The following is a 26,383-nucleotide window of genomic DNA, read 5'->3' as shown; positions in this document are numbered from 1 at the left end:
TACTAACTTTAGACCCCCCCCCCTCCTACACCTTTTTCTGTACCCATCCCTTAGTGCAATTCTAACATATCACCCCACCTCACACATATTCATTATTTACATTCTTATCTCTCCTACCCCTCCCCTAATCCACTCCCATTCCCCCTCATAAAATATTGACCACCAGCTAACATTCCTTTTTTCACTTTTTTTACTCTTTTTTTCTCATTTCCTCTTCTTCTTTTCATGTTCGCTTCCTCTTTCTTTCTTTCTTTCTTCTTTTCTCACCTTTTGCTTTGACCTCCCCCCTCATTTTAACATACACATCTCTTCTCCCCTCTCTATCCACTACATTCTCAAATTTTCATTCACACCACAAACCCCCATTGAATGAACAGCATATGGAATCTACGTCTCCACACTTTCCTTTTGTAATGACAAAATATGAACTCCTAATGGAATTTACATACCACAAACAAGTTGCATTTCTACCACTACTACACACCACTTACCTTGGACAATGGAACTGCAACCATAAAATCTTTATATATATATATGTTTTTATTTCTACATTCATTCTCTTATTTCCCTACGTACTCCTTATTTCCTTCCTTTTCCAAAAATAACTCCTTATATTGAACTCTAATATTCCCCTCTATTTAACCAGCTTATATCATCTCTGATGAAGGGATATCCTTAGTATCCTAGAAACAGCTGTACGACTAACTTTCTCTTTATAAATGTCCTGAAAATTCTACACAGCCTTGGCTTTGTTGTCTCATTTTATTTAACACATACACCACCCCACACACACGCTGCATCCTCTACCCACTATTATATATATATATATATATATATATATATATATATATATATATATATATATTAATAATATCAGGGTAATAAGAAATTTCTACTACCAGTGGCCTAGCGTATAAAAAAAATTAGTCAATAGACTATATATTATTCATATAAATACAGTTTACATTTAAAAACATAAGAGGTATCTGTCATAGGATTCCTTGCACGCTAGAAGGAACAGCTAAAATCCAAACCACTATTAGGGATAAACTTCGAAGAAAATGAAAAATAAAAACATTTACCATCTATCTCCTGGACCATAGTTTCAGACTTTTTTTTAGCAAATAAAATAATTTGCTAGGCGAAGTCTTCATCAGCAGGTACACTTAGATTAAACATATAAGCGCGAGGTAATCCAGCATATGCCCCGTGCTTATACATTCTAATTTTTCAAATCTACCGCGCAAGCGCAGCTCCTTGTCGTCAGTAAATAAAAATGCCGGCGTTTCATTCGAAAATTTTCCAGAAAAAAATTGTACACTGTATTTATATGAATAATATAGAGTCTATTGACTAAATTCTTTTTACACGCTATGCCACTGGTAGTAGAAATTTCTAATATTTCTTATTACCTTGATATTGATTATTGATAATTTTTTTTCTGGAAAATTTTCGAATAAAACGCCGGCATTTTTACTTACTGTCGACAAGGATATGATTAATACTTAATCATATAAAAGGGAAATGGAAATTAATAAAAATTTTCATTTCCAGTAGCCTAGCGTATAAAAGTTTAGTCCAAAGACTATGAATTACTTATACGGTACAGTGTATATTTAAATACATAAGAGGAATCCGAACGTTCCTTTCGGGATTTTATCCCTAATTTTGTGGTTCTAGAACCTAGCTGTTCTTTCTAGCGTAAGGAATCCCATGAGTTGATTCCTCTTATGTATTTAAATATACACTGTACCTATACACACACACACACACACACACACACACACACACACACACACACACACATATATATATATATATATATATATATATATATATATACATATATATATATATATATAATTGTTAAACAGGACGTCAAACATTAATGCAAGGCAAACATCTTAAGTCATATACGATATTATTACAGGAAGAGATTCAAAATCTGTAATAATATAGTATATGACTTGAGATGCTTACCTCGCCTTAATGTTTGACGTCCTGTTTAATAATTATATATCAGCTTCATCGGAAATCTTCAATGACTCCATAACTACCGTCTCTGCTATAACTTTGGAGCCCCAGTAATCCGTTACAACACTTACCTAGCGTGCCTAATCGGTTAGATCACCTGTAAACTAAACCCTCATACTTCATATATATATATATATATATATATATAAAAAGAAAATTATTATTCATAAGAAATAATGATATTAGTAGCCACAAGTATAAAAACCGTATAGGTAAATTAATAAATATATATATAATTTGGATCCTAATAAGCACCAGTTTTGCTAAAAATAGGAGTAAAAAAACTCCGGAACCACAGGAATTATCACTAAATTTTAACAGGCTTCGGAGTTTTTTGACTCCTATTTTTAGCGAAGCTGGTGCTTCTTAGTACCCAAATTATATACATTTTTACTTAGGCGGTGAGCTGGCAGAAATGTTAGCACGCCGGGCGAAATGTTTAGGGGTATTTCGTCTGTCTCTGAGTTCAAATTCCGCCGAGGTTGACTTTGCCTTTCACCCTTTCGGGGTCGATAAATTAAGCACCAGTTGCGTACTGGGGTAGATCTAATCGACTGGGCCCCCGCCCCCAAAATTTCGGGCCTTGTGCCTAGAGTAGAAAAGTATATATATCTTCATTTATTTATATTCATTAATTTGTCTATACGGTTTTTATGCTTGCGGCCACAAATATTTCTTATGAATAATTCACTTAGTTCGTCTTTTCAATGCGGCTGTGGCCGTCAAACGAGCACAGCTATTGTGAAGCCAATTACCTGTATTGCTACAGGTAAATTTGGCTGAAGAGAATCAAGGGATCTTTTTTAAAACGGGGGCCACATTTTTCATTAACGAAACACTTTGAAACTTGGAACACTGGTAGAATGTGTCATATAAAACATCTTTTTCTCTTATTCTTCTTTAAGAAAAAAGAAATCCCTAAGTTATTCCATGTTAAAGTTGTCGTATTTCTGTAATTTCAACCAATCACTGACGTCCATTCAGCCGATATACATTAAGTGCCGACTACATAAACAAACGATTCTGAAACAATTCTATCGGTGATAGGGTTAGGGTTAGGGTTAGGGTAAAACAGCAAATTAAAAAAGAAAAAAGCAAATAAAACGAAGAAAAAAAAAAAGCAAATGAAAAAAGCAAATTTAAAATGAAAAAAGCAACTAAAACGAAGCTATGGCTTAATCAGCCAAAGGAGTAAACGTAAACAACTGAATACTTGTCAGTGATTGGTTGAAATTATCGAAATAAGACAATTTTTTACATGAAATAAATTCGAATACAAAAATATTTTTCTGTTCTATAACACAAAATAAATAAGTATACGAAGTTTGAAAGTCTTTCGGTACCAAAAACACTACGTAAAACATTAATGAAAAATGTGGCCCCCGTTTTAAAAAAGATCCGAATCAAGTACTTTTTGGCGCTAAATTCGAAATCATGATACCAGGTTAACTGCCATTCCTTTTGCAATCTTGCAGAGGTAAGGTACAATTGTTATTCACTTAGTTTTCTTTTTTCTTTTTTCCACCATGCCTGCAAAAATTTAGTGATAATTCCTGTAGCTTCGGAGATTTTTTGCCCCTCTTTTTAGCAAAGCTGGTGCTTCTTAGCACTCAAATTATATAAATATATATATATATATGAAGAACTTATTATTTTCAATATATTAATTACCAATAAAGCTGCAAGCTAAGCAGAATCGTAATCACGCTCAGTGGTATTTCGTCCGCCTTTACGTTCTAAGTTCAAATTCCACCGAGGTCGACTTTTCCTTTCATCCTTTCGGGTTCGATAAAATAAGTACCAGTTGAGTACTGCGGTCGATTCAACTTACCCCGTCATCCTAAATTGCTGGCTTTGTGCAAGTTTGAAAGCAATATGTTAAATACTAGTTTTGTTATAAAATAAATGTTATATCTTAGGAACATCGATTTTTTTCCACAGAAACCACTTTGAGAAATACTGATCTAATGGATAACAGCATTACTGCTCTTAGCCTTGAAATAAAATTCCTGAATTCTAACACTGTCCGAAACTTACACAGGAATAAAATATTTGATGTCGATGGATCAAACCTATCGAATTAATCTTTCGTCTTTTACTTGTTTCAGTCATTAGACTGTGGCCTTGAAGAGGCTTAGTTGGCGAATCGCCCCCAGTACATATGTTTTATACCTTGTACTTATTCCATCGGTTTTCCTTACCGAACCGCCAAGTTTCGGGGACGTATACACACCAACACTGGTTATCAAGCGGTGGTGGGGAACAAAGACAGACAGACATACACACAGATAGATAGATAGATAGATAGATAGATAGATAGATAGATAGATAGATAGACATAAATACATACATACATATACATGACGGGCTTCTTTCAGTTTCCGTCTTCGAAACCCACTTACAAGTCTTTGGCCGGCCCGAGGCTATAATAGAAGACACTTGCCGAAAATGACACGCAATGGAACTGAACTCGGAACCACTGCTTCTCGCCACACAGCCACAGCTGCACCTATAATTGTTGGAAGGTTGTTGTTGTTATTATTATTATTATTATTATTATTATTATTATCATTATTTTAAATGTTTAGTCGGGAAAGGAGGTTAGAATAGCGCCTGTGACCCCTTTTTTAAGGTTCTCCAAGACAAGTGAATGGAGGTCTGGCTTGAATACCTTCAGTGGCGAACTACGCTAAAAGTACCGAAGGACCAGATGGTAGATTGGCCGAATTGTTAGATGGTCAAATAAGACATCGTATGGTATTTGTTCCAGCTCCTCACGTTCTGAGTTCTTGGGTGGCAGACTTAATCTATCACCCCCTCTTACACCACCACCTGGTCCTTGGTTGCAATTAGTGAGGTCCGTTCTCTGACATCTATTCGGATGGTCCAGTCCTTCAGATTTAAGACAACTTCCTTCCTTTCACCCTGAAAATATAGAACAGGGGAGTTGCCCATCTCTCCTTGAATAAATGGTATCAAAATAAAATATATGGGCGGTGTGGCTGTGTGATAAGAAGCTTGCTTCCCAACCACATAGTTCTGAGTTCAGTCCTATTGCGTGGCACTTTTGGCAAGTGTCTTCTACTATAGCCTCGAGCCGACCAAAACCTTGTGAGTGGATTTGGTTGATGGAAACTGAAAGAAGCCCGTCGTATATACATGTGTGTGTGTCTTTGTATTTGTGTCTGTAACCCCACCACCGCTTGACAACTGGTGTTGGTGTGTTTACGTCCCCGTAACATAGCAGTTCGGCAAAATAAACTGATGGAAGTATCAGGTTTTGCAAAATTAAGTACTGAGATCGATTCATTCGACTAAAAATTCTTCTAGACGGTGCCCCATCGTGGCTGCAATCTAATAACTGAAGCAAGTAAAACATAAATAATAAAAAAATGTTAAATAAAAGGCACGCCGAGTAAATTACTGAGCGGCATGTTATTCGTCATTACGATCTGAGTTCAAATTCCGCCGAGGTCGACCTTGCCGTTCGTCCTCGTGGGGTCGATGGAATAAGTACCAGTTGAATACTAGGGTCGGTGTAATCGACTTAACCCCTCCTCGAAATTACTGGTCTTGTGCCAAAATTTGAAACCAATATTAAATAGAAACTACAGCGGGGAGTGGAAGTATTAGAAATGGAATTTGTAGACAATGATAAAGTGAAATAAGGTGAACGTATAACACAAGGTAACTTTTAGAGGATGCTGTTGTAGCAGAGTAAAAATAAGTATTTTGGTTTACAGTTTCGGCAATAAAACAGATTCCTACTGTAAGAAAGGATTGAAGAATTTAAACTTGTTATTTGATCCCATCTCTAACGATAATAGTTGTGTTACTCGAGGAGTTTCAGGATGAGTAGAACTATAAATCAAAAGGCGTTCTAGCCGTGACTATCATAACTTGCTATAAATCAGGTACTACATTGACCAAAATGTCCCTTGACAAACAAAAAATTAATTAATTAAAAAGAAAAGCCAAAGAGAAAGAAACTAAAATTTGAGAATGTTCTGACTATCATTTCTAGTAAGCTGAGCGACCACATAGACGTTTCCTCATTGGCTCGCCTCCAGCGACATTTTGGGGTTGCGATGGGGGGGGGGGGAGAAGGTAATAGTAATCTACAGCAGCACCAGCACCAGCAGCTGCTGCTGCTACTACTACTACTACTACTACTACCACCACCACCACTTCTTCTTCTTCTTCTTCTTCTTCTTCACTCACGTGACTAACTTTATCAAGTGGTATTCATGATGAAAATCTTGAGTACAATTTATACATTCAGGAAGGATTAGACCGAGATTGAGTTGGAACAACAACACTGCCCAACACCCATCACGTGTTGAAAGCTATATTCTATCTTCACTGATTAATGTTGCTGTTTTTTTCCACAACTCTCTTCTTTCCTTCTTTCTTTCCAGTATTTTTTTTCCTTTTTTTTTTTTTTATAAATTAAACGTGATGCTATTAGCGGTCAAGAAAGAAAGAAATACACACACACACATACATAAACAAGGTGATTGATGATGATGATGATGATGACGGTGATGATCGTGATGATGACGATGGTGGTGTGATGATGGTGATGATGGTGATGAAGACGACGACGGAGATGATGATAAATATTTGTTTAGTCTCAGCATAAGAGTTAACTGCTGATTATATAGGAACTGGAATCTTTCCTTCACAGAAACCCTACACTACTCTCCCCCTTCGAACATAAATCGTTCACTTTCTGAGATAACATTGAAATCTTAACTTTAATAAAAGAAATGCCACCAGATTAGAATTACAATTTTCGCTTGATTTTATATCAAGTTTGAGAAAAAGAACTGTTATTATCAACTTTCTATAAATGGTTCCTAGTGGCTCAACAGAAAACTAATTAAGAGGAAAAGCCAACAAACGAACCATTATGCGGTCGTTCCATATGCTAAAAAGAACAGCTAAATCTCCCTTAACGTGTATGTGTGTGTGATGTGAATGCACGTGGCTAATTGGTTAGGGTATTCTGCTCTTAATTGTAAGGTCGTGAGTTCGATACTCGGAGGCGTGTTGTGTCCTTGAGCAACACAGTTCATTTCTCGTTGCTTGAGTCCAAACTCGGCTGGCAAAAATGAGTACGTAGTACGTGTGTTTCAATGAGCCAGTCCTGTCACATTCTGTGTCACGCTGAATCTCCTCGGGAACTACATTAAGGGTACGCGTGACTGTGGAGTACTCAGCCACTTGCACGTTGATTCCACGAGCAGGCTTTTCTGTTGATCGGATCAACGTGAACTCAGGTCATCGTAACCGACAGAGTACCTGTGTGTGTGTGTGTGTGTGTGTGTGTATTAGTGATAGGTGTGAAGGCGTGTGTCTTGGCGGTTAGGGAGTCCAATTTATGATCGTAAAGTTGTGAGTTCGATCCCTGAACTGGGCAACGCGTTGTGTCCATGGATAGACAAGGCGCTTAATTTCACGTTGCTCCTGTTTATTCGAGTGTAGGTTACCAAGCAAGTATTGGTGTAGACTTCTCTCCTTCCAGCTTTCGCGCCCTGGAAGTGTCCGCTGCGTCAAAGGTGAGAAGGCCGAGAAAATACCCAAATCTTCTCGCCACTACTACACAAGCACCTAAAACAATAGGCGAAATCCACTCACAAGGCATTGGTCGGCCCAAGGCTATAGTAGAAGACACTTGCCCAAGGTGCCACGCAATGGCACTGAACCCGGAACCATGTGGTTGGGAAGCAAGCTTCTTACCACACAGCCACGCCTCAACTTCAAATTTTATCCTTTCGCGGTCAATGAAATAGTACCAGTTTGATACTAGGGTCGATTCAATTGACTGACTGTCTGTCTGCCTGTCTGTCTGTCTGTCTGTCTGTCTGTCTGTCTGTCTGTCTGTCTCTGTCTTAGTCTCTCTTTCTCTCTCACTCTCTTATACTGTTTATATATCAGCAAATATCCAAAATTGATCAAATTGTGGTCTTGTAGATTTGAGTCTTCATTATTGATATTGTTTATTAAAGGTTGTGAACAGGCAGAATCGTTAGCACGCCAGGCAAAAATGCTTGGCAACATTTCGTCCGTCTTTATGCCCTGAGTTTAAAATCCGCCGAGGTCGACTTTGCTTTTTATCCTTTCAGGGTCGATAAAAATAAGTACCAGTTAAGCACTGGGGTTGATGTAATCACCTACCCCCTCCCTTCCTCGAAATTACTGGCTTTGTGCCAAAATTTGAAACTAATTTGTTAATTATTGTTTATATTTTAAAATCAAAGGAAAACTCAGCCAAGCAGTGAGCGATTAAGCTGTTGCATACTTCAAACAAGCTCTCAACGTAGATGTTAGCAATCTATCATCATAACTATATTAACATATCGTTCAGAGAAAGGCCCGGCCTGAGCAGTTATTTGACCCATCTGTTAATGATTCACCGACCTAAATAATATTTTTCCTCTTTATTAATCATCAAAAGTAAACAAGCGCAGACATGACTACGTGGTTAAGTTCGCTTTGCAGCTACGTAGTTCCGGGTTCCAATGCATTACTTTGGGCATGACTTCGACTGTAACTCCAGATTGGCCAATAAATAATAAGGGAAATTTGTTGCTGTAGAAGTTGTTTTAAACAGATGCCTTGCTGATAAAAAAAGAATAAAACCAACATCTGTTTGTAGTGGATCCCCCATCGGTTTTGACGATGAGCATTCCCTTGTTCGATCAAGTGAATTTCTACTCATGAAACTAACGTGTAAGTGGCTGAGTGTTCTACAGATACGTGAATCCTTAATGTGATTCTTTGGCTGACACGACGCGGCAAAGCTCTTCCATTGAAATACATGCAGAATCTAGAAACAAACAAAGAAGAATCGACCTACCCCGGGACGGGCTGGTCCTTTATTTCATTGATCCTGAAATGATGAAATGTAATGTTGACCACAGCCGGATTTGAACTCAGAGAGTCGAAACTCGTAGTATAAGACATCCTATCCGATGCTTAATCGATTCTACTAATTCACCATCAAGAAATTAGCTGTATCCCGTAGCCAAATTCCAGCCCCGAAAAGCGGCCAAAAGCTGTTTATAGTCAGGTTTGGTAACGAAGGACTTCGTAATTTTGTTTCTGATTCAGAACGAGTGTAACATTTTCCTGCCATTAATGGTGTATTTCTTTAAGGCAACGAGCTGGCAGAACCGTTAGCATGCCGGGCAAAATGTTTAGCGGCATCTCGTCAGGCTTTATGTTCTGAGTTCAACTTCCGCCGAGATCGACTTTAACCTTTTGTTCTATCGGGGCTGATAAAATAAATAACAGTTAAGCGCTGAGGTTGATGTAATCGACTTATCTTCTGCGAGCCTTGTGTCACAATTTGAAACTAATACAGTGTTTATTTTTATTACACTTTGTATCATTTGCGTGACATATCATTTACCAGCTTCTATTTAGAGTTGTTTATTGCCTTCTGTTGGGGTAGAAGTTATTTATTGTTCAATGAAAAACATAGGGTGGAAGTTTAAACAGTAAAAATTCAGTACTCTGTATTGTATTTGCAAAAAGGAATTTTCTTAGACATCATTTGTAGTTATCTTTCGTGTAAAACATTGGATAAAGTGTTATCTAGTCATAGTTAGTATTTTATATAGTAAGTATGTTTTTGCCCGGCATCAGTAGATGCGTGTTTCGATATCTGTACCTCGTTGGTTTAGATCTTGAAATTTGAACCAAAGTTAGATTTATCAAAGTTATGTATAAACTATAAGAGTTCAAGAGAAAATAACGGAGGCACCTTCGACTACAAAGATATGTTTTCCGTAGAGAAAGTTCATTCAAATTGGTGAGGATTGCAAGGTAAGGATGAAATTAATACCTGTTGTACAAGTCCCATCTCCAACCATGCAGCGAAAGTTCTCTATCTCTGATCAGCAGTCAAACAAAACGTCACCAATTAGATTAGACGCCGATTATATTAGACAAAAGGAGAAAGATGACATATTGAGTGATTGATCAAAACACAGTATATACGGTAGGAAAGCGTTATGATTTATTTTAAATCCAATATTAAGAACTGGGAGGCGTTTGCACCATTTTTGACTCTAAACAGTAGACAGATTGTGAAAGGTGCAACCTGGGGAATATGAATATCTATGAGGTATACCATCGCGATAAAGATGATGGGGAAAGAGAAACGATGTAGAATAACTTCAACGTTAGCTTGATGTCAACTTTCGTTCTATGCTTGACATTAAAAAATGAATACAGAAGAGAGGGTAGAAAAAAATAATCCATCGAAGTAAATACAGGGTGGGTCAAAAGTCATACCCCTAAACATTTTATTTATAATTATGTTATCACAATTATTTAAGGCAGCGAGCTGATAGAATCGTTCGCACACCGGGAAAAATGCTTAGCGGCATTTCGTCCGTCTTTACGTTTAAATTCTGCTGAGATCGATTTCGCCTTTCATCCTTTCGGGTCGATAAAATAAGTACCAGTTGCATAATGGGGTCCGATATAATCGACTTACACTCATCCCCGAAACTTGCTGACCTTGTGCCAAAAATTTGGAACCATTATTATTATTAATTTTATTCATCATGTACGGGTGCATTCATCATGATTTTATTTAATTTATTCAATTTTAGAAAACTTGAAGAATATCTTTGACAGTTCTGAAACGTATTGAAATTATTTTGTGCGTGACTGTTCGTCCACCCTGTTATACAAAATATAAAACTTTAATTAGATTCGAACGTTTACCTTAAAGTATTACCGAGGGTTATTAATAATTGGGACTCTGTCTGTTACGATGACAAGTGTTCAAGTTGACCCGATCAACGGAACAGCCTACTCGTGGAATTAACATTCAAGTGGCTGAGCACTCCACAGACACGCGTTCACCTAACGTAGTTCTCTGGGAGATTCAGCATGACACAGAATGTGACAAGGCTGGCCCTTTGAATTACAGGTACAACTCATTTTTGCCAGCTGTGTGACTGGAGCAACGTGAATTAAAGTGTCTTGCTCAAGGACACAACGCACTGCCGGGAATTGAACTCACGAGCTTGCACTCATGAGCCGAATACCCTAACCACTAAACCACGTGCATTTACTGTTTCTACCACATCACCACTTCTCTCAGTGTCTTGGTCACATAGTAGTCACAGTACAGTCTTTAAAGGTTACAGCGTCTTTTGTGCTGTGGTGGCGCCGGTGGTGGTGGTAGAGTTGTTGTTGTTACGGCAGTAGTGGTGGCATTCTATTGTAGTGGTTGCAGCAATGATGAGGTGTTCTGTGGTAATGTCCTTTGATGGTGGTGGTCGTAGTGTTGATGTAAAAGTAGTAGTTCATTGGTGAACTGGTAATGGTGGTTGTAGTGGTAGTAGTGTTGTATGGTAAGGTAGTAGTGGTGGTGGTGAATGTTAGTTAATGAATATATGTAAACGTAATGCGTATATATTAGCCAGGGTAAACTGCAGCCCGCATGACTTTCTGAATGGCACAGCTAACTTAAATTGTTTATAGTAGTGTGGCCCGCCTGATGAGCCATGCCTCATGCGACCTGCTTTTCGAAAATGTTACCCATGCCTGATATATGAATGTTTCGATGAATTGCCAACTGACCAAACGTGTATTCTTTCTAAACATCTTGCTTCTCTCTCTACGGAGCCTATGCGAGCCATGGCACCTATACGAGTCATATAGGGAGCCAGTATACAACAGCTCAACATGCAACAACAAAAATAGCAGTCAAATTCACCCTCCATTTTCCTTCTACCATCTTTAAATAGTAAACGACACAACAGTGTAATGTTGTTTCAGTTATAAAAAACAGAAGACGGGATAGCTATAATTGGAATATCTTATTTATTCTAGGACGAACTTAGGACTAAACAACAACAACAACAACAGCAGCAGCAACAACAACAACAACCTTCGACTTATTCAAAGTAGAAAAAACAAATTGTATTTTGAGATTCACGTCTCTTTTTAGTGAATGGCTTTGTGGTTAAAAAGTGTGCTTGCCAACCACTTGGTCCTGGGATAAGTCCTACTGCATGGCATCTTGGGCAAGTGTTTCCTACTTTTAGCCTCGGGCCTTGTGAGTGGATTTGGTAGACGGAAACTAAAAGAAGCCCGTCGTATATATATATATATATATATATATATATATATATAAAATATGTATGTATGTATGTATGTATGTATGTATGTATGCATATATGTGTGTGTGTGTGTGTTAGAGTTTGTCCCCCACCACCGCTTGACAACCAGTGTTGGTGTGTTTACATTTCCGTAACTTAGTGGATCGGCATCAAAACCGATAGAATAGGAATCAGACTTTAAAAAAAAGTACTCGGATCGATTTGTTCGACTAAACCCTTCACAGCGGTGCCCTAGCATGGCCACAGTAAAATGACTAAAAGAAGCAAAATGATAAAAGATTCTAACACACACCACCACCACCACCACCACCACCACCACCATCATCATCATCATCGTCATCATCGTTTAACGCCCGTTTTTCTCGCTGGCATGGGTTGGACGGCTTGACCGTAACTGGCAAGGCCAGGAACTGCACCAAATTCCGTAGTCTCCCCAAGTCATCCCTGATCGATGAGATCAATCATTAAAGATATCCTAGCTGTTACTGTCCTGGCTTTTCACTAGCTACAAAGTGAACTCTGCATCATTTAATCCCAGTATAGCCTTCTTTATTTAAGACAATAATGAGTGATTTGAGCGAGATATGACTGCTATTTTTAGCAGGCGAATAACATGGTAGAACAGGCATGGGCATCCTTTTTCGAGAAAGACACGCAAGAGACGTATGGCTCATGATCAGGCGGGTCTCCATACTAAAAAAATTCAAGGTAATTTTTCATTAGAAGTGCCATTCAGAAAGTGCCGCGGGCTGCAGGTTACCTATGACTGACAGAGATTTCCTAGTTGGTTAATTCTATTTAAGATATTGTTATTTAGCCTTAGGTCAAAGGTAATCGAGTAAACCTTTGACTGCTATTTGGCTACTATTTCCAGCATGATCAACGTTCACATAGTGGTTCTCTTGATTCCCGACCCGCAGAATGTAGCAATGGTGGTCTTAGCTATGCAGTATATATGTATGGTGACTACGACCTTTTAGTTGACACAAGGGAAATAACTCTGTATTTATTACAAAAAGTTATCTCCAAACAAACCCGCTGCATTCGGTACTCACGTTGAGTGATTTTAGCACTAATGGATGTAAAATTAAACAGACATAATTATCGAGTTTTCGTCGTCACCTTCGTCCTCGTAATCGTTGTCATTGCTGCTGTTGCTTAATTACAGAACAGTACTAATCGATCTGGTTTATGACCAATGAGTTTAGCTTGTGATTATTTAAAGAAATATTGGATGTCTGGCTACATCATCTTAATTATTCCTTTTTTAAGACAATTCGATATGATGTGAGGGAGATTTGGCTGTTATTTCTGACTAGTAGAACGACCATTTAAGATTTCCACGCGGATTCGTTTCTTACAATTTTTATTTATCAAGTTTAACGAGAGCTGTCAGTACTACCTATATAACCTTTAAAATATCTAAACAATCTCCGAAACACACTAGGCCAGCGCGATGGTCGAAGTAAAAAACCCACATTGAAGTTGCTGTCGTAGTTTCCTGCAGAATATCAGTTTGCAACCCAAACAACTGGAGAAAACCACCGGAGAGAAAGCGTAGCAGGTGGGATACGAAACAGCGTGAGTCTTTCCGCAGGAGCAATTTTGTGTGTGTGGGGGGGGGGGGAGGCGCAATGGCCCAGTGGTTAGAGCAGCGGACTCGCGGTCATACGATCACGGTTTCGATTCCCAGACCGGGCGTTGTGAGTGTTTATTGAGCGAAAACACCTAAAAGCTCCACGAGGCTCCGGCAGGGGATAGTGGTGAATCCTGCTGTACTCCTTCACCATAACTTTCTCTCACTCTTACTTCCTGTTTTTGTTGTGCCTGTAATTCAAAGGGTCAGTCATGTGACTCTGCGTCACGCTGAATATCCCCGAGAACTACGTTAAGGGTACACGTGTCTGTGGAGTGCTCAGCCACTTGCACGTTAATTTCACGAGCAGGCTGTTCCGTTGATCGGATCGACTGGAACCCTCGATGTCGTAAGCGACGGAGTGCCAACAAAAACAAGTGTGTGTGTATGTGTTCGCTGCCCCCTTCAAGCGAAACAGAGTCTAAGATGCTCAATGTTGCGACCCTGAGATATCTGCTGACAATAAAGAAGGGTCCCTAACAAAGCAAAAGAGATCAGAGAACCTTTAAGAAGCCCCTGCAGGTTCTGCTTGCGAAAAAGTATCTCGGGTGCTTATTTTACCTACATATGTGTGTGTGTATGTGCGCTTATGTCGTGTTTTTCTACTATAAACAGCAGACCTGAAATTTTGGGTGAGGGGCTAAGTCGATTACATTGACCCTAATACTCCACTGTACTTAATTTATCGACTCCGAAAGGATGTACGACAAAGGCAACCTCGGCGGAATTTGAACTCACAACGTATTGCCGGACGAAATGTCGCTATGCTGTTGACCTGGCGTGTTAACGTATCTCCCTGGTCGTCGCCTTATGTCGTGCTATAATAAAAACAATCTTACTGAAAGATTACTCAATACTTTTTGTAATGTGTATCTTTCATCTTTATCTTTTACCTTTTAGCTGTTTAATGCGGCTATGCTGGGGCACCACCTTGAAGACCCTTTAGTCGAATGGATCGATCCTAGGACTTATTATTTTTTTTTTTTTAAAGCCTGATACGTATTCTATCGCTAACTTTTTGCCGAACTGCTAAGTTACAGAGATGCAAATGAACCAGCACCGATTGTCAAGCGGTGGTGGGGGACAAATGCAGACACAAGAACGTATAAACGTGACTGTGTGGTAAGAAGCTTGCTTCTCAACGACATGGTCCCGGGGTTCAGTCCCACTGCGTGGCACTTTGGGCAAGTGACTTCTGCTATAACTTCAGGCCGAGCAAAACCTTGTCAGTGGATTTGGTAGACGCAAACTGAAAGAAGCCAGTCGTATATATATATATATATATATATATATATATATATATATATATATATATATATATATATATATATATATATTCTTTTACTTGTTTCAGTCATTTGACTGCAGCCGTGCTGGAGCACCGCCTTTAGTCGAACAAATTGACCCCAGGACTTATTCTTTGTAAGCTAGTACTTATTCTATCAGTCTCTATTGCCGAACCGCTAAGTTACTGGGACGTAAACACACCAACATCGGTTGTCAAGCGAGTGTGGAGGGACAAACGCAGACACACAAATACATACATACAAAGATAGATAGATAGATAGATAGATAGATAGATAGATAGATAGATACATACATACATACATACATACACACACACACACACACAAACACACACACACAAATATATATATATATATATATATATATATATATATATATATATATAATTTCTAATTAACCTTTAGTTCTGATTCTTACGCTTAAATTTCAGTTTGAACTGCAACAACATTTTACTTTGTTTATATCATCGTTTGAAATAAAAAGTATTCTTGTATTTTTTTATTATTCAATTGATTTTTAATGATAATTAAATAAACGTTTTTGGTCTTAAATAGTATAGCTTTAACTATTGTATCGTTTAAATATGTGCTAATATTATCTTTATTGTTATTCTAACCTTAAACTTCGTTCAAATTGTATTTAAAACGATATAAATTTATTTAAGCTGGTTTTTGTATATAATATACCTGTTAGCATATATTATAATGGAGGTAGGGTTGATTATGGAATGTTTGGGTGAGGGGCTAAATCGATTACATTGACCCTAATACTCCACTGTACTTAATTTATCGACTCCGAAAGGATGTACGACAAAGGCAACCTCGGCGGAATTTGAACTCACAACGTTTATTATTTTGATATTTTTAATAATATTTTTCTATCTTTATACAATAAGTATTTTATATAAATTCATTTGGTACTTATTGTTGGTTGAGAAATACATTTATTTATTACTATTATTGTTGCATTTTGACCTGAAGATTAGCTGTATTTTTGAATAGAATTGATTTTCGATAACTTTAATCGATTTTAATCGATTTAAATTTCCTTTCTACACGTGTAGTCATTTTATTATCTTTACCTTATGCTATTTACTTTGTATTATATTATACTCATTTATTGTGCTTTTAATTTTTTTTTTCTATATGTGACAGTGGATTTTCATCCATGAGTCCATGAACCTTGGTTCTTTTCCCTAAAACTATATATATATATATATATATATATATATATATATATATATATGCATATATATATATATATATATATATATATATATATATATATATATATATATATATATATATATATATATATATATATATATATATATATATACATATATATATATATATATATATATATATATATATATATATTTATATATATATATAGGCAACTAAGTTCCCGCCGTTTTGGAATCTATTTCTTTCGAGAATTCTATTTTTGAATCATTTTGGAATCTATTTTCTTTTCTAGTTAGTTTTAATTAATTTTTGTTTATTTTCAGATCATTAAAATGGAATGTCAAGTTAAGAAAAACGAGCATTTTCGACACCTTCCTTTTGCTTTTAATCAAGGTTCTAAGGCCACAAAAGCTGCTCGCGACATTTGTGCTCTGTATGGAGAGGGTGCCATGGCTGAAAGAACCGTTCGTGATTGGTATGCCAAGTTCAAAAATGGAAATTTTGACCTCAAACATACACCTCGTTCTGGCCGTCCAGTTGAGTTCGATGAAGAGCGATTAAACCAACTTTTGCACGAAAATTCTCGTCAAGCGACAAGGTAACTAGCGAGAGAAAATGGAATGCTCCCACACTGATATAGGGAAGCATCTTCACTCGATGGGAAAGGTTCAGAAGTATGGAGCATAGGTTCCGCATGCTTTAAGTGACAACAACAAAAATCAACGAGCCACAATATCTGCTGGTTTGCTAGCTCGTCACTCGTTGCTCAACTCGTTACTGGCGACGAAAAATGAATATGATGCATCAATATGAAGCAGCGTAAGGAATGGTTTAGCCCCGGTAAACAAGCGACACCGTGCGTGAAACAAGATCTTCATCCGCGAAAAACGATGTTGTGCGTATGGTGGGACTGGGAAAAGATTATCCATTACGAATTCCTTGAACGGAACCAAATGGTCAACGCGAAACTCTATGTTCAACAGATGGAGTGAATCCACACGGCTATTCAAGAGAAAAGACTTAATCGGTAGCATGCAGTTCTTCTGCTGCACGACAACGCCCACCCTCATATCGCTAATATGACCAAGGAAGCCATTCAAACGCATGCCTGGGAAGTGCTGCCACACCCTCCGTACTCTCCTGATTTGACCCCAACAGATTTCCACCTCTTTCGATCTCTTTCAAAGGCTATGCGCGGTGTTTCGTTCAATACTGATGCAGAATTGAAAGCTTGGTTGGATCAATTTTTCGAGTCGAAATCTGGTGATTTCTACCAACGAGGTAATGAAAATCTTGTTGACCGCTGGGAAGAAGTTGTAAACAACAAGGGTGAATACATTATTAATTAATTATTAATTAATTAGTTGGTATTTTTTATTAAACCTTTTAAAAAATTTAAATTTCAAAAAACGGCGGGAACTTAGTTGCCAATCCAATATATATATATATATATATATATATATATATATATATATATATATATATATATATATATATATATATATATATATATATATATACATACATATGTCAGGCTTCTTTCAGTTTCAGTCTACCAAATCCACTCACGAGACTTTGGTTGATCCAAGGCGATAGTAGAAGACACTTGGCCAAGGTGCCTCGCAGTGGGACTGAATCCGGAAACATGTGGTGAGGAAGCAAACTTCTTCTCACGCCTACACCTCATGAATTATTTCACCGGAGCACTTGTACTTAGTTATGTTCGGCGCAGGACATAATGCCACCTACAGAGCATTCAAGTAGTATAAATACACATACATCTATTTATTCATATTTATTGATATACGAAAAACGGACACGCGTATAGAGACACGTAAAGTGAAAAATGTTCATAGTGCCAACGCTACAATTTATTATCTCTGAAGATTCTGGATGTCTTTTATTTCTCTTCAGATGAACTATTTTGCAAGTTGTTGGTAACCCTTTATTCGTGCGTGTGTGGTGAGCTCGCCGTCATAATGCTAATGTAATTATTACAAGAATGTGAATATCAACAAAATTGTATATGGTAATGAATGGCCGCCGAAGATAGAAAACAAATCGCTAATTCCCAAAACCTTTATTAATGCCAATTTCATATAACACATAGACTAAATAACACAATGAGGAGCATTCTACAATAAGTTGTGTTGAAACAATTAACTGGTTAGTTAGAGTTGCCATTGTAAAATGACGGCATTCAGCGTTTATTTCATTTGTTTCAGCAGATTTATTTTTATTTCGAAAGATAATATAGTCTACAATGTCACATGACAATCGATTGTGATAGATATGAATGAGTAAACCAATGACAGAAAATTCTCCCCAAATGTAACTGAAATGACAAGTGTTGGAAAGAATTTTTCGGGGCAACTTTAGAAGTAGTGAGGAATTTCCTTCGTTCTCGCCCACCGATGAAGTGTATCTGCATCATCTGCATCATTCCGTACCTTCTTCAGGGAAATATCTGATTAGTTCTTCACCGCCTCCATGAATATATATATATATATATATATATAAAATTCAGAAAATTCCTGTTTCATACGTTTATTTTACAAAAAATGTTGAGCCCGTGTTTCATAAATCATATTAGCTAAGTTTGAAGAAAAGGCAGGTATGATTGATGAAATCGTTTCAGTCTAAATTACAATGATTCTTTATTATTGTTGTTGTTATTATTATTATTATTATTATTATTATTATTATTATTATTATTATTATTATTATTATTATTATTATTCAAGATTGAAACGTGTTTGTAACTAAGATCCTGTGACGATGTAGCATTGGCACTAGCTGATCTATGAGAAAATTCTGCTTACTTCCTTGTTTTTCAGAGATTTTACTTTCATGATTAAATCTTAATCATCGTTGGCAGTTTTCAGATAATTCTTCAATAAGAGAAAAAACTATTGGATAATTTTCTGAAGAAGAAACATGTTACTTTGAGTGCATATAAGTTGTCACGCCTGTCAGGACACTGAGTACACTGCATAAGTTATTAAAAGTCCTATTTTCATTACAGAAGAGAATAAAATCTGTTTTGCTAGTTATATCTTGATCCAGCCTAATGTCAGTAGTAACTTAATGCTGCCCATGAAGCCACGAAAGTACAAGATGGATTGATTTTCAGCGAGTGAACCCTGTCTTGAATTACCTCATGTTGCCGTTTATCAATTACGAATTGTCTTCTTATTTCTTCAGACTGTATAGTCTTCTTGGTTTGGTCACAATTACTAATACAGTCGGCAACTTGAACAACGTGACCAAAGTATGCCTAGATCAGTCCACTGGTCACACTTATTTCAACCATTCTCTATACTCCAAGCATTGTCAGAGGCACAGATCATGTCATACAATCCAGATCAAATTTATTGACATACACTTACATCTTCGTGCTCAGGTTTTCTCTGAAGGGTTGTTCTAGTTTCGATTTCGCTATTGACTGGCGTCATTGTGAAAGCACGTGGCTCAGTGGTTAGAGCGTCGGGCTCACAACCATGAGGTAGTGAGTTCGATTTCCGAACTGAGCTGTGTGCTGTCTTCTTGAGCAAGACACTTTATTTCACATTGCTCCAGTTCACTCAGCTGCAGAAATGAGTTGCGACGTTACAGGTGCCAAGCTGTATCGGTTTTTGCCTTTCCCTTGGATAACATCGGTGGCGTGAAGAGGGGGAGGCTGGTATGCAAAGGCAACTGCTGGTCTTCCATAAACAACCTTGCCTGGATTTGTGTCTCGGAAGGGAACTTTCTAGGTGCAATCCCATGGTCATTCATTACCGGGGGAAGTCTTTCCTCTGTTTACGTCACTCTATTACAGTAATGTAAATATCTATCAAACTCCAAATCCCTGTTTTCGCTGCAACAATATCTAGGAAATTTCAAGTCCTTATGTCAGTTTTGGTTGCAACAAAAGCTACAGACGGTAAAATTTCCAACAGCCTCCATTTTACGTCTTCCATATTTTGTTTCAGTCTGTATTCCAGTTGCATTCCTGCATGGAATTGTATACTCTAAGTAGTAGTATGTATCAAAGATCAACTGTATTATTTTCTTACTCTCTTACATTCAGCCGATAATATTCGTTTTTAGGATTTCACATGAAATCTGACAGCGATATTTGTTTTCCCATAGAAATGTCATTATTTGCAGATGGATATTTGCTTGATGATGACGTAAATTTGTTGTTGCAACTGCACATGCAAGTTCAAGCTCATGGTGCTTACATTTTAACAGTACTTCTACTGAAATACCTTGTGAAATAAATACTTCCATTCATCAGAAGTGGCCGGTACGACCTACTGCTGCTGCTACTACTACTACTACTACTGCTGCTGCTGCTGCTACTACTACTACTACTACTACTACTACTACTACTACTACTACTACTACTACTGCTGCTGCTGCTGCTGCTGCTGCTACTACTACTGCTGCTGCTGCTGCTGCTACTACTACTACTACTACTACTACTACTACTACTACTACTACTACTACTACTAAGGCGGTGAGCTGGCAAAATCGTTAGCATACTGGCCGAAATGCTTAGCGACATTTCGTCCGTCTGAGTTCAAATTCCGCCGAGGTCTAGTTTGCTTTCATCCTTTCGGGGTCGATAATATAAGTTCTAGTTGAGTACTGGGGTCGATGTAATCAACTTACCCCTTCTCCCAAAATACTGACCTTGTGCCAAAATTTAAAATCATAATTAATTAATTAATTAATTAATTAATTAATTAATTAGTTTTCGAAGGTAGTTAGTTGAAGAAAATTAAGAGCATTTATTTATCATTTTTACGTTCTGGGTTGAAATCCCACCGAGGTTAACTTTACCTTTCATCCTTCGTGAGGCCGATAAATAAAGTAGCAGTCATGTTCTAGAATTGATGTAACCGGCTAAAACTTCTCCCTAAATCATTGGCCCCCTGCCTATATTAGATATTATTATTAGTACTAGCGTATTACCCGTCATATGACAATTAACTTTGGAAGTACACTTTTGCCACGATGGGTAATGTCAGGCAATATGGGATACAGAGACTAAATATAATTTAACTTCTATCAAATTACTTGATGTTTATGCAAAATTACGAAACGAATACTAATTTTTAAAAGTAACAAATTTATTAGGTGTGTGTACACATATATGAGTGTATATGTGTGTGTGTGAGTGCGTGCGTGCGTTGGCATGTGCGTGTGTGTATGTGTGTTAGTTGGCACGAGTGTGTGTAACGTCCTTTAGTTGTCGCCTATCACGATTTCAAGTATGTGCATTCATTCTGCACATCTTATGTTAACTCTCTCTCTCTCTCTCTCTCTCTCTCTCTCTCTCTCTCTCTATATATATATATATATATATATATATATATATATATATATATATACCATGTAAAACATAGCAAAAGAAATCGACTACTCACCTCAACAACATTTATAACGGCTATTATTATGTAGGGGTGAAAAGTTCGCACAATTTTTTCTACTCTAGGCACAAGGCCCGAAATTTTTAGAGAAGGAGCCAGTTGATTAGATCGACCCCAGTACGCAGCTGGTACTTAATTTACCGACCCCGGAAGGATGAAAGGCAAAGTCGACCTCGGCGGTAAGTTCGCACAATTGTTAGCACGGTGGGCTTGGTGACATTTCGCCCGTCCTTACGTCCTAAGTTCAAATTCCGCCGAGGTCAACCTTGCCTTTCATAATTTCGGGGTCGATAAAATACGTACCATTTGAACACTGCGGTCGATGTAATCAACTTATGCCTTCCCCAAAATTGCTGGCCTTGTGCCAAAATTTGAAACCATTATTATATAGTGGCTACTTAACAAGCTGCAGAAACAAAGGAATCATTTACTGCCGAGACAGTAAGAACAAATCTCCAATGAAACGAAAGGCGTGGAGTACGTTTAAGTTATGAAAAATGCCGAAAAGTCTCAATGCAAAGATGCTTGATAGCGAATACTCTTTATCCATAAAGTGGAGGCGCAATGGCCCAGTGGTTAGGGCAGCGGAATCGCGGTTTCGATTCCCAGACCGGGTGTTGTGAGTGTTTATTGAGCGAAAACACCTGAAAGCTTCACGAGGCTCCGGCAGGGGATGGTGGCGAACCCTGCTGTACTCTTCCACAACAACTTTCTCTCACTCTTACTTCCTGTTTCTGTTGTGCCTGTAATTCAAAGGGTCAGCCTTGTCACACTGTGTCATGCTGAATATCCCCGAGAACTACGTTAAGGGTACACGTGTCTGTGGAATGCTCAGCCACTTACACGTTAATTTCACTAGCAAGCTGTTCCGTTGATCGGATCAGCTGGAACCCTCGACGTCGTAAGCGACGGAGTGCCAACAACAACAACAACATTTTAGTGAAGTATTGTAGTAACACCCAGGCCAGCCTTCGAAGTGCAACGGCCATGAGCGCTATGCATCTTTATAGATCGTAGCCGTGATTCTGCTGATTCGACAGTCTTCACTGCTCTCCCCTCCCATCTTGTTCTGACCTCGATATCGGCCTGAGAGACTTTAGAGTTGCAGGAATCTCAGCATTGCAGCAATGTGAACACTTAAGAGACTGTGTTTAATTACAATTTTAGAAACTAATACTTGAATTTTCTCTATTTAATTGTCATAAATACGTCGTCTTTATTGTCTTCATAAAGCTAGCTCAACATGAATTTTTCTCTCATGATAATAATAGGGAGCTTCAGTTTATTATTTTGTCCATATAGGGCAATGCTGTTCTATTCGTTGACATCTCCCTCTTTCATACACACATGCACAAACACATGCACGCACGCACGCACGCACGCACGCACGCACGCACACACACGCACAAACACACGCACACACACACACACACACGCACACACACACACACACACACACACACAAATATACCTACCTACCCTGCCCTATCTACCTACCTACCTACCCTGCCCTACCTACTTACCTACCTCCCTACCTACCTACCTACATACATACATACATACATACATACATACATACATACATACATACATACATACATATGCATACACAGTGACATACATAGATATATACACATATATTTATATATATAGCTTCCGCTAATATGAAAAAATACCCTGCCGTGTTGGTGCCTTTGTGAATAAATCCCCCACTGTCAACCTAATACCACGTACATGACTTAACGCTAGTAAAAGCTTGTTTACGTTTTTTTTTTTTTCTATATGAAGATATCTTCTTCGTACCTGGGTAGATGAAAGCTGAAACAACCAATCCTTTTGAGTGTTAATAAGTACGAATAATGTACCTACTAGTTATCCTTTTCAGTGACTTCATATTTATTAAATATATTGTATAATTCTTACTGCAATACTAATTATACAGTTTTCGATTATTAAAACGTCAAAAATATCATGATGATAACAAAATTGTGATGTATATGTTTTTACAATAGCTTTGTGAAGACAATAAAGAAAATGTTATTTACAACAGTTAAATATAGAAAATTCAAGTGTTAGTTTCTAAAATTGTAATTAAGCACAATTTCTTAAGTGTCGCATTGCCAACCTTCAGTATGCTCGTGTACTTGTCTAGTTTCTACACTCATGCAAAAATTTCAGTTCAGACTTCTTTATTGTTATCGTTTTCATGGCAATGAAATATGTCATTAACAGAGCTTATAGCCTTAACGGAGAATTTTGCTTCTCACAATATAGAAATATTTCAGGTGGCACCAGCAGACAAAATGGAAAACGTGTTGCCACGGAAGATAGCGAGAGAGATGCCTTGCAACAGCCACTCTGACTCATGGCGCTCGCGTTTGTGGACAGCAATCTCCGTCCTGATAGCGGTGAGCAGGAATATGGGCCAAGGGCCACGAACGCCGGAGTTCTCAACTGCCACAGGCTCGACCATACACCTGTCGGGGAGTGACCGATACCTTGATAGTTTTTTTTTTTTTTTACTTTTCTCAGCCTGAGTTTGATTTACATTTATCATTAATAACATCGCAAAAAAATAAAAATTTTATTGGATGAAGGTGAAGTCTGACGATTGCGGTTTTCATTCGATTGTACAACATTGAGTTATCCATTTATGGAGTAAATTCATTACCAAGTATCTCAAGTACTGTTAAAGTACACAGGGGGTGTGGGTAGGAAAAGCCACGTTTGACAAAAGAAATTTTTATTCTATTTTTGTACACATTCTACACACACACACACACACACACACACACACACACACACACACACACACACACGGAGGGTTGCTAGAAGGCTTGCAGGACAAAGCAAATTGTGTTAAGAAGTAGGATAGCAACAACGAACAATCAACTATTTAGCAATACCGCAAGGTATTAGAAACTCATGGTTGGTGTCCGGCTCACCGGGAGTGAGGCGCCTCTTGGTTCACGTTAAAGCACGTCTTTAGAAGGTTACTCTGACATAGAGTACATTGTGTAGGAAATGTTCCTGATTATTTTGGAGACCTACAGCACCATCTGAAGATAATGACACTCTCAGATTCTCGAACCTTCTACCATTTTTAACACCAGATATCTTGCGTCGGTTTGTCTCTAGATCGTGCTAATGGGGTGGATAAGGTTTATGAGATATTATGTAAACCTTATCGTGTAAACCTAAAGCGCTGCGCAAGCGCTGTTGATTGTTCTTTTGATAGACAATGGCAGTGTCCCTTGGATATGAGTGAATAGCCACAACACCCACAACACGCTCACACATTCATGTACCACATGTACAAACACGTACACACACACTAATATGTATCCCTTACGTTTTGTTTGGACAATAAAGTCCCTAAATTAATCATTATCATCAACAAAAAATGGAGTAGCTATGGGTTCTTCCTTAGGCCTCGCGTTTGCGACATTTTACCTAGCTGCATAGACAACAAAGTAGAAACAAATTCATCGTGATGAATATACTAGAAACATTGATAAATGTAAGATAAAACTGGAAAACAGCATGGTACTAAAGTTTAGCATCAGAAATAATATAAATAATACAAATATAACTCCATTTCTTGAAGTAAGCATCCAAGTAGAAAAGAAGAAAAGACTTGATACATCACATCATTGTACACAAAAGTCACAGACACAGACACACACACACACACACACACACACACACACAAACACACACACACACACACACACACGCACACGCACGCACACACACACACACACACACACACACACACACACACACACACACACACACACACACACACACACACCTGTGTGGAGACAGAAAGCTACAAAATGCCAGTAGTGAAATCTTTTCTCAGAAGAGAATTCATATACTTCTCCACAAAAGAATATTAAAAACAGAAGTCCACAGAATAAAACAAACAGTTTACAATGGACATCTGATCAAACTCACAGACCAATCCACAGAAGAATATAGACACATACAATACAACAATAACAATATATATTACACGTTTTAAAAATAGACCAGACACAAAATATGCTGTATGAATACAATAATATTAAATATAAAACAGACGAACATATCATTAAGAATCTCAAAGAATGGAACACAAAATACTTCACACTAAATCATAAACTAACACCAATGATATACTAGGAATCACTAAAGTCAACAACCTCTTTAACAACAATATGTAAACTCGAGAACAAACTACAAATGGATAATGCAATATACATAAACTCATTTGTAAAAGTAAAAATTGTAAACTTTATGAGGCCATCCTTTTATATCGGTCTTACAAGTACAACACTCTCTCGTAGGTTCACTATGCGCTTACAAAAAGAATTAGTTGCATCTGACTACATCGCAAAACACAAAACAAAACTAAAGAGGATGACATTCACAATATCACTCTGTGAAAGCCTAACTGAACGACGAGGTGTCAGTACTATATAGGAATGACAGCAAATTCAAACAACGCTACTTTAACCATATTTCGCCCATCATGTACGAGAGCAAAGCAGACCGTATATAAATGGAACAAAATGATGCAATTTATGCGCAGAATCTTATATTGGAAAAATATTGCAAATTACCTAAATACAAGATCTGAACTTTTCACGTGGCATCGCTACTTCG

The 26,383-nt window shown here is 37.7% G+C and overlaps 1 protein-coding gene across 7 annotated transcripts in view; it reads right to left on the bottom strand.

The window, feature by feature from the left end:
- The window catches only part of LOC106880808 (cGMP-dependent protein kinase 1), a 170,886-nt gene that overhangs the window by 117,645 nt on the left and 26,858 nt on the right, over positions 1-26,383 (bottom strand). The gene's annotated exons all lie outside the window — the stretch shown is intronic.

Source organism: Octopus bimaculoides, chromosome 7 (assembly GCF_046866305.1).
Source record: "Octopus bimaculoides isolate indiv1 chromosome 7, ASM4686630v1, whole genome shotgun sequence".
Classification (NCBI taxonomy): Eukaryota; Metazoa; Mollusca; class Cephalopoda; order Octopoda; family Octopodidae; genus Octopus; species Octopus bimaculoides.
The sequence above is the reverse complement of the archived record's forward strand: the minus strand, read 5'-3'. Positions and strand labels throughout refer to the sequence as shown.